We start from the raw sequence: 10,960 nt of genomic DNA, 5'->3' as shown, positions 1-10,960 counted from the left end.
CTTAGAGCCTGGAGCCTGCTTCAGATTCTGCGTCTCCCTCTCTCTCTCTGCCCCCCCCCTCATGTTCTCTCTCTCTCTCTCTCTCTCTCTCTCTCTCTCTCTCTCTCTCTCAAAAATAAATAAACATTATGGGGCCCCTGGGTGGCTCAGTTGGTTAAGCAGCTGACTTCAGCTCAGGTCATTACCTCCCTGTCTGTGAGACCCACGTCGCGCTCTGTGCTGACAGCTCAGAGCCTGGAGCCCGCTTTGGATTCTGTGTCTCCCTCTCTCTCTGCTCCTCCCCTGCTTGTGCTCTATCTCTCTCTGTCTCTCAAAAATAAATAAATGTTTTAAAAGTTTAAATAAATAAATAAATAAATAAGCAAACAAACAAACATTAAAACACACACACACACACAAACATTGGAGCTAGGTTTCTTGGGTTCCAATCCTGATTCTACCATTAACTAGCTGTGTGACCTTGGCAAATTAAATAATCTGTGGTAAGGATTAGATAAATCACTAAAAGCACTAACATCAGTAATCCATTCCTAAAAATTGAATGGTGAATGGTGTATGCACAAATGCTCACCAGACTGCATTATTTTTAAAAGAGAAAATCCATATGTGTGCCCCACCTCACACACCCCACCCACGACACACACCTACTTAATTACTATATCTTGACTCCACAATGACCAGTTACATACAACAGTAACGCTTCCTATGAGTGTGCCAGTCGTAGCTAGAGCTTTTGGCACAATGCTGTCACCTTCCTAAAAAGAAACTAAAGCCGTAAAAATGCCTATTCATAATTATTAAAGTATCATTTTAGTATTTAGATGTTCAAAACATCTTTCTGATTACATCATTAACAATTTGTTAAAAAACAGTTGCTTTGTATGAAGTCACATCTTCTTTTCCATGTAATTGCTTTTCTCGGTTGCTCTGCTATTTCGCTATTTTCTTCAACACTTTCTCATTGCAGTTTTAGGCAAAACAAGGCCTCAATACAAAAGGCATTGTGGAAAATTTGTTTGGGACCAGGAACCCAATGACAGGATCGCACTGTGCAGGAGGCAGTGGGGCCCCTCCTATAACTTGCAGCATCCTAGATGCCCAACACTGGCTGTGCAAGACGCCTGCTCGCAATTCTCATTTTCTATCACTTTGGATTAACTCCAGACTTTCTCTGCACATTTTTTGTTTAAAATGTACTGTGTTTCATAAATATACTTTTGCCATATAAACAATGCCTGAAAGGTTTGTCCATTCTACAAAGCTTAAGTATTAAAAACCACAATACACGTCCCCCAAACACACCCCAAACCTCGCCCAAACCTTCCTGCAACCCCTGACTGGCACTCGCAGCTCACCAGAATCTCCTGAAGCTCAGCCCCTCGACAGCGCCTGGAGCCTCCAGGATGTTCAGCTCCTTCACCTTCCGGTCTGGCCAAGCCCCGCCCCCCCGCCCCCCCAGCACGGCCCTCCTCCCTTCGCGCCCTCCCTCCCTCCACCTCGGACCTCCACTGGCTGGGGCGGCCATGCGGGGCCCTTGCCTGCGTGCTGTGGAGGCGCTTCTCCCCCAAGCCCGCATCTGTGGCTGAGGCTTCCAAGTCTTGACAGAGTTGCTAAGAAACGGGATAGTGCCCTCGGGGTATAAATGTGTGCTTCCCCAGGCAAAGAGGCGTCCCAAGCATTTGAAGAGGGACACAGCTGCACCTAAAAACTATGGCCGTTGCCAAACCCCGGATGTAGCCGCAGTTTACCAAGATTCAGAGGTCGTCACGAACTTCAAAAGTAGGCTGTTAGCTGAGAAGTTTTTATAGGCCTGTGGCCTCTTAGTCTGTGGTCCAGGACTACTAGAAAATGGATGCAAGGCATCTAAGTAACCGCTGGAAATAAGAACCACGGAGTTGCCACTTCGGAGCTCCACCTCTGGGTTCCCTCTCGGCTACACGCACGAGGAGGGCAGCTTTCCCTCACAGACTCCCTAAGGCTCGATCGGAATTGCTGCCTCGTAGGGGCTGTGTAGGAAGACCTGGCCAGAGAAGCTGCTGCAGGAACATTCTCCTACCTTCCGCCTCTGTTCTGCCTTGTTCTCTGCCTGTGATCAGAAAGAAAGCCGACTCAGAGTAAGTTAGTAAATGCTTGATTCCTTGTCTTACTGAGGGCCACAGCCCGGGAGACCATCTTTCAGATTCTTCTCAAGAACCGCTGGGAAGCTTGTTCACTACAAGGGATTTTACATGCAAAAAGGGTACAAGGCTCTGAGTGCTTGCAAACAGTTCTCCAAATACTTGGTTGTCACTAGGTATGATGTGTTACTGTTGTAAAAATTCGGGTTTTCTGATTTCCACATAGACACGAGAAAGACCCTTAGTGTAACTAAACCAAAGAATTCCTCCACCTGATGCGCCCTTCGCAATAAAAAATAAATAAAATAAAATAATGAAAACACCAATAAAAACTGACAGCTTTTGCGGTGAAGGAGGATAAGACCATTTATTGGCGTGGCACCACCCAGGGGAACTGGGAGCTAATGCTCAAAAGTTCCTAACTCCAAGGTGCCTTTCCAGTGAAGGGTTTTAAGGGCAAAATTTGGGCAGGGGTCTTATGAGAAGGTGGACACTTAATTGGAGGTCCATGAGGTCTTATTATTAATGCATGTTATTTAGTTGTTATTGGTGCCACTCTGTCTGGTCCCACCGAGTTTTGTTCCATCTCAAGACGACTTGGAATCTGAAAAATATCATCTGTCTTCATGTTAGAGACTTTATTAGGTGCATCTGGTGCCTGTGTGTTCAGGATAGTGCTGATTAGCTGACTGTGCTCAAAGTAACTACTTATACTTGTGTAAGCTAGTGGGGTTGCATTTCTTTATGTTCCTTTGAATGATGAGCAAGCATTCCTAGCTCCTGGGCCTGGGTCTATGTGTTTCCTGGCCAGTTAAGCAGTGCTGGGGATGATGTGACCTCTAGTGTTCATTCTTTCATCTGAACTAACAAGATGGATGCTGCTTTCATTAGGTCATCTTAATACATTATATTTCTATCATCAGATTGTTTTAAAATATTGCTTACATGTCTCTGCTTGACGGGTTTTGGTTCTTCCCCATTTTTTTTTATTTCTTATTTGATACAGTCACAGGAAGTCAGCATCAGTTACCTGCTGCAGTTTTAGTGGACATGCCTCAATGACCTCTCAGTGATTGGAGAGTTAGGAGAACAGGAAAAGCCAGACACCTTTTCTCATTGCTCTGGGTATTCCAAGTTCCAGTTTTTCAGGGCATATTCTCACACACACACACACACCCCGCCTGCTACGTACAAACACCAATACATCCGCTATATCCTGACTCTCCAGTAACCGGTTTCATATAAGCACTAACCCTTCCTGTGTGTGTTAAGTCCCAGCTGGGACTTAATGCTTTCTACTAAAAGTAGGTTGTTGTTTATTTTTAAGTTGGGAATACAGAATTAGGTTTGTATATTAAAATGATATATATACATATTTATTGGAAATGATGGAATGATTGTGGTGAAAACTTACAGTCTGGGAGCCACCATGATCTATGCCATCTCTTATTGGTCTAGGGTTAAAACAGGAGAGAAAAACCTGTCAGAAAATAATGGAGCCAGACAAGCAGTGTTGGTAGTTGGGGGTGGCAGTGGGGGTGGGGTGGGGAGTATGCTATGCAGATTTGGTGATGTTCAGAACCTTCAGCAGAGGAAAACATCAGTTTCCAGGTAGTTGGAAAACCTCGGACCATTAGTTTAGGGCCAATCCCTCTCTAGTCTCTCCTCTTGGGAGACCCTGAGCCTCATATCCATCAGGAACAGGTATCACTTTTTTTCATGGCTCCCTGCCACTCTTCCCAGCCATTACCATTGCCCTCCTATTCCCACATAAATAAACTCAATCACAGAACCTGATTGAGTATTCACCTGCAGGGCTTAGGGCTTGGATGTGCTTAGTCTCCCCAAATGCCAGATGCTTACATGGAGAGGGGAAAAAATAGGAAAGACCTAGAATTTACCCCATATTCTGATTTGCACAAAGGTTACCTTTTGCCATTTTTGAGAACATTCTCAAATAGTAAGTGAAAAGTGATATGAAACAATTTCTTTTCATTCACAAAGAGCATTTTTCATGAAATATTTGTAGTACTGAAAATTTCAATTTAGGAAAATGACTTTTGCTCTTGCTGTGAAAATAAATGCTTACTCCAAAGATTCCCATATTTTCACAACACCCTTAGTATCACAGTAATCTTTTTACAGCACTTCTAGGCCAAAAAGAAATACTTAACAGTTTTGTTTATTAAGGAGTTAAGTCTAAACAACGTAACAGGTACTTATATACTAAGAACTTAGCAGCCTCTGAAAAAATAATAAACATTAATTGGAAGAAAATACTATTTCGTTCATAAATTACAGTAATTGCTAACAGGATGTGTGAGCCTTTTGGGCACACAAGATTCTCAAGTCTCAGAATCAGATTGTACACCCCACATTCCTTCCCTGTTCCATATTGATTTTTACATAGCAATTTTTTTTTTCTCAAGGGAACCACTGAAAACCCAGTGTTATAAAGATACAACATCACTGAAAGTAATGTAGCGCTAATATTGAGACACTGAACTACTTGAAGCTAATCCTCTGCAATTTCTTTAATTTTTTTAATGTTTATTTATTTTTGAGAGAGACAGAGTGTGAGTGGGGGAGGGGCAGAGAGAGAGGGAGGGAGACACAGAACGCAAAGCAGGCTCCAGGCCCTGAGCTGTCAGCACAGAGCCCGACACAGGGCTTGAACTCATGGACTGTGAGATCATGACCTGAGCTGATGTTGGATGCTTAACTAACTGAGCCACCGAGGTACCCCTGCAATTTATGATAAATGACAAGTATCACTGTGTTTCCTTGGATATTTTACATACCCTGCAGTGACCTTGTGAGTTCCTAGCACTTCATAGTATGTTGGCACACAGTTTGAGAACCATGGGTTTAAACTCTGTAATGAAGCATAGTATCATGACACTGTGAAAAAATGTATGGGACAGGAGAGTGTGTGTGCATGAGGGTGTTTGCAGTTACATTTATGTTTATGTCTTTGGGTGCCATGTGATTATAGGAGCAATTCTTACAACCTTGTAGTAAGTCAACACTCTCACAGTAAAGCGTCCATCATGCCATGTTTTTTAGATCTAAGATTTTTTATTCCTCTAAGCAGGGACACTCTAGGTCCCAGGTTTCATTTTCTAACTCTCTTGGTTTACTTAAGGAGAAGAATATCAAGGAAAGATTTTATTAATTACTAGATACACAATTACTCCTGCATATGCCTAGAATGTGGGATTGTTTTGTCATTTGTGCCAATCAATCTGAATTATCAAGTTAAAACAATGATATGATGTCAAAAGCTGATTTTAAAATTCTATTACAGCTTATTTTGAAGAGAACCATGCAAGTAGAATAAATATGTGAACATATTTGCTAATTCTGAATTGTATACCTCCCTAATGCACATGTAGTTATGTGAGTTTGAATGTCTTGTGCATAAAAAGGAAAGATCAAATTTATCTTAAACTGTAACTCAAAGGATAACATGTAATAGTTCTTCATGCTGTGATCATTCACATAGTCAAATAGATATATTACTCCTTCTCAGAGACTCCAAGTATATTTAAAACACATGTGTATATTATGACTGGATCATTTGTAGCAAATACAAAGCTAAGTCTTAAGTAAGTCAAAGGGGGTCTAAGTTTCTTAACTCTGAATTGATCCAAACAATCACAACTGCATTTTAATAAATAAGTTTTTGCACAACTGTGCTAAAAGACTTGTATTTCTTCTCATCCTTCCAAATGATCTTTTGAAGCATTTGCTGGTTGATATAGCAAACAGATTTTATATTTGTAATTTCACTTCATTCAGGCTTGAACATGATTGTTTTTCTGTTTACTCTCCAGTATTACTCTAGGTCACTGGCACTAACTCTTTGAACAAATAAGTAATCCAATGATGTAAGTACCATTTTCTATGTGTACAAAAACGTGATAGAATTTACTTTGTCCTACTGTATGCAGTTATGAAATCTGACATCAGTAGAATCTATATTTGTAAGCATTTTATAGAAGGTAGGTGAAGTAATGTTTACTAATATGATCCTCCTTGCTGTAACCACATATAAACGCTTAGAGATTTTGTTCTGAGCTCTTATTTTTGTCTCCAGAACCACTGAATGTTGAGCTTCTCTGTCTCATACTAGTCAGGAACTGGAGACCTCTCAGAGACCTTCTACAAAAGAATGGAAACAGGTATTCAGTTCAACCCTATTTTATTTCTAACATATAAAATAAGAAGTGCAAAAATGAATTTGGAAGTTTCCCTAAGAACATTCCCTTTCTTAAATAAAATGAAAGAAAAAGTACAGAGCAACAACAACAACAAAAAAGACAAGGTGTTCTGCCTATAAATGCTTAAGAAAGAGACTTTCTATAAAGTTCTTAGAACAGTGTCTGGCACTATGTATTAGTTATTATTTTTTATTGTTATTCTGGCTGAGTGATGCCTCTTCTTATTGCATGAAAGGCTGAGATGGCAAGAATTAAGAGAAATGGAAAATATCTGAAATTGTTTCAAAATAGTATTCCTGCTATACAGATAACAGTGGGAGGAAGATAAGAGTAAGCCAGGAAATAAAGTTGTCCTATATATTCTCTCCTTCTGACAACATACTTATATTCCTTTATAAAGTTCACTCTTCTAATAATTATTTGGCAGAGACTGATATACCTGTGTACGTCTTCAGAGTTGGGACCCAAGAAAGAGTCGCACCATAAATCCAACTTTTTTGTATTGCTTCCATCCCTAGCACCTCAGTCATGACATGCGTTGCAAAACAGATCTATGTCGCACCCTGTTCCTTCCCACAATCTCTCCACTGTCACCCCCATCTAGAATATTCCATGCATTCACCCAAGGTCCACTTCAGAGTAAGAATTTCCCTCTGTATTTCATGGTGACTTCTTTGTCTACAGGTGAGAATTCCTTCACATACCTTCAGGAGCAAAGGACACTGGTTAAGACTTGTAAAAATACACAGGCCAGCTTTCCAGTATGAGATGTTAGTGGTTCCATCCTCATCCTCTGAATCATTACCTCACTGTCCTCTGTCTTTCCCATGGGGTCAGGAATACTGCCCAGGAAATCTCACCTGGGTACGGGCCTCCTTATCCCGCTCTGATTCCTATCAACAAGATCAGGAGTAAAAAGTCAACAGTTTGCTGTGATTGTTTTAGTAAGTCACCTAGATTTGTTTTGTCTTGTTTTGGTCAGTGTCTTTATTGGTGGGTGTAATAGAAAAGTAACATTCCACTGCTTTACTGGGCAGGAGTAAAATCACAGTGCATTTTGCCCCCTTCTTATAGCTATTAGCAAAACACTTGTGTATCTAAGCAGTGATTTGTCTGTCCATATCACTGTGAGAAACAGTTAATGTCTAACCCAGTGGTTCCCTACCTTTTGGTCTTAAGAGTCTTTATTCTCTTTAAAGTGATTGCCTACACCAAAGACTTTTATTTATGTCGGTTATACCTGTTGATATTTACTGCATGATCAATTAAAACTGAAAATTTTTTGAAAGACAATAAAACACAATATACATTTCATTAATCACCACAGCAATGACATTATCACTACACTTATGAAGAAAGGCACATACCTAAAACCTTGACACATCCCTTTTATGCACAAAAAGAGTTGGTCTTTTTAGAAGTCTTCAGGACTAAATATAAACAGAAAATCACTTTCCATGTATCCCTACTCTCCTCATATATGTTGAGGAATTATGGATAAATTATGATGTTTGGAAAACTCTAGTAAGGCTGCAAACTTAAGGCTCTTCCCTCATGAGTAGTTTCTTCCCAGGAGCTTGAAGGCCACCTGCAAAAATCTCTCCAAACTCAACTCTTATCTCAATTCATAAATATTTATCAAGCCAGACATGATCTCTAAAAATCCCCATCCATATTCCATGAGCCAGTTCTTCAACAAAGACACTGACATTGTCCCAATTTTAGGCCTTCTCCCAGTATTTTCAGGGCCTGGGGTAAAAGCATATTTAGAGATACTAGTTCCATGGCCCACTACTCTTCTCTTCTCACCACACAGCTTTTTCTTGCAGTGTATGGAGCCTCCAACACATCCATATGCATACTCCAGCCACAAAGCCAACCTTCATCCATACCTCTCTAGACAATCATCTTTCATGGTCACCCTAAGGCCTAGACCCCATGGTCTTCCCTTAGGACACCCACAACAAAGAAGACCATGCTAGCTCTGGAACCAGGCTTGGGGTCATTTGGGCAAGGAATTCCAGGGTAACCCAAGTGTAATGTAGAGTGGAGGGCACAGGCTCTGGTTAGGCACATGTCCTGCTGCTGCAGCTCCTCCCCCTGTGGGGAGGGCCCAAAGAGAAGGACCAGAATGAGGTCCCCCAAACCTTGAGGCCCTGAGCAGGGGCCTAGTTGCCCAGCTTCAATAATAATCCTGCTAAAGAGCAATGGTTCTACTTCTCTTAGTGTGAGTATTGGTTGTAGATATATACTGCATAAGGATTTTTAAAATCCTGGAGGAGATCCCAAAATTAATGAAAGCATTCTTAAATTTTTGTTCACTTTTAAAGACCATTATTTTAGTAATCTTATTTCTCAATAAACTAGTGGAAACTAGTTTTACCAAAATTTCCTTCAGTTCTTCTGGAGTTGATCAAAAGATTGCCTCATATATACCCACAACCCATTTGTCACTGGAATCGCCACACTTCAACTGGACCATGTCCACTACCCATAAAGCCAGGAAGAGAGGCTCCACTGTTCACATTGTCTTTGGAACTTCAAGATTCAAGCCAAGGGTACTAACTACATAGACTTTTAACACTTCTATCCTTAAGAATCTCAGATTTATTCTGGGATCCTTGTAGAAGACAAGACAATGACATCCTGTCCAACTTTTTGTCATATCTTGTCACCTGCATAACCCAACAGCTCTGTTTATGCCCTGAATCTCAAAAAAGTCCCTCTTGTATTGTTCTGCAAATTTCTCGACCTCTCTTCTGAGACAAAGAGCTCAAACCCAATGCCACACATTAAAATAGGAGCAGACACTGTAGTATGTGGCCCAATCCATTCATTTTAATGTCTCATGTCTCTTAAAGCAAATCCTGCATTCATGTAAATGAATGTAAACAGATATAAGGTTCAAGGAGTGAGATAAATAGATGTGTGCCCTGTTACGAAGGTATTAAGGAGCACAATTTGAAGCCTGGTTTTAGATAAATGAAACCATTACAATGTATAATAACAGCAAAGTAAAAGCCGTTGTGTCCAAGTATTTTAGGCTTGAAGAGGTAAAAATGTCCAGATGTGAAGAGACAGCTAACCAAATAGCTCCTGGAGTTTCTTCTTTGTATCCAAATTCTATCACTTTCACTTCTGTTAGTGCTCCTGTTACCACAGATTCCAGGGATATGGAATCTGAAAAAACCCTGGTCCATATGTGGACAAAAGCACATGTGGACAAAACCTTCAGAAGCACGTGCCAAGACATAACTAGATATGTAAGAGTGTTATTGAGGGGAACACTGGTGAGGAAAAATGGAAAGCGTCTTGAAAGAGGCCATGAGAGCCTCAGATATTGATACAGGTTTGACTACTGTGAAAGAGAACAGGAAGGAACAAGGGAATTACCATACCTCAAACCCATCTTCCTGCCTCGCCCTCCCCAGATATATAATATTACTAGCGGATCCTGACCATTTTTTATTCAATCTTGTCTCTGTAGATGGAGTCTCTTATATCTATACCCTGACATGTATTTTCTCCTCCAGAACCCTCCTTCTTGGTCACTTTCCTGACTCCTGGCTGGGATTTAGAGAAACCCTACAGATCTTTCTCTGCAGCAGGGGAACGACAAACATGGATATTTTCAATGAGACATAATTTGATGTCCAACCAGAAAATGACATACAATTTACTAATACCAATTTTAGTCACTTTTGGATGGATCTCTGATTAAGATTATCTAAGACTCTATCTCCTTCCCACATTTCCAATTAAAAAAACAGCTAATTAGAATAAAATATAATAAAACATCCTGAGTCTCCTTTACACTAGACTGAATGCTCCATATAGTATGATTACTGATGGTTAGTACATTGGAATAAGTATGGTAATTAAAACTTACAGCCATTTCATATAATGTGTGTCAAGGTAAGAACAGTAATGAGCAGTGAATCACCAGTTCTGAATCAGGGAAAACCAAATTATAATACTACTTAAATTTTAGTGCTTTGACGAGAGCCCAAAATTCAACAGTGTCATTTATGGTGAAATGATAAATAGGTAATAGTAGTTGATCACTCTTTAACATGTTGGCAGCTTTTGTCATTAGAAAAATCACCTTAGCATTTCATAATGTATAGAATTGTCAAATCACGGTGTCATACACCTGAAACTAATATAATATTGCATGTCAACTACAATTTAAAAAAAGAAAGATCAAGTCATCTTATAGAAAATAGCACATAAGTTCCAGAAAAGTCTTGGACATAAACATCTTGGATCAACTTCTTTTATATGAACTTGCAGAAGCCTTTAAAAGAAAATGGATTAAAATAACTGTGAGGAAGTGGAAAAATAGAATATTTCTGTTTAACTGTACAAGTTGCCTGTTACCATAAGTAATCAAAAAATTACATCTCTCAACAGTGACTATAAAACAAAACTAAGGGGAAGATGGTGGCGTAGGAGGACGCTGGGCTCACCGCGCGTCCTGCTGATCACTTAGATTCCACCTACACCTGCCTAAATAACCCAGAAAACCACCAGAGGATTAGCAGAACGGAGTCGCCGGAGCCAAGCGCAGACAAGAGGCCCACGGAAGAGGGTAGGAAGGGCGGCGAGGCGGTGCGCGCT

General features: G+C 40.4%; 1 long non-coding RNA gene across 1 annotated transcript; it reads left to right on the top strand.

Moving 5' to 3' along the window:
* The first annotated feature begins 1,529 nt into the window (after positions 1 to 1,529).
* On the top strand, positions 1,530 to 10,039 carry LOC121026381 (uncharacterized). Its single transcript, XR_005788433.1, has 3 exons — positions 1,530 to 2,114; positions 6,217 to 6,301; positions 9,874 to 10,039. It is a non-coding gene; the product is annotated as an uncharacterized LOC121026381 (long non-coding RNA).
* Positions 10,040 to 10,960: the final 921 nt, after the last annotated feature.

The sequence above is a fragment of the Herpailurus yagouaroundi genome, unplaced genomic scaffold, assembly GCF_014898765.1.
Source record: "Herpailurus yagouaroundi ecotype Mexico unplaced genomic scaffold, PumYag 28, whole genome shotgun sequence".
Lineage (NCBI taxonomy): Eukaryota > Metazoa > Chordata > Mammalia > Carnivora > Felidae > Herpailurus > Herpailurus yagouaroundi.
This window is presented reverse-complemented; position numbering and strand designations above follow the sequence as displayed.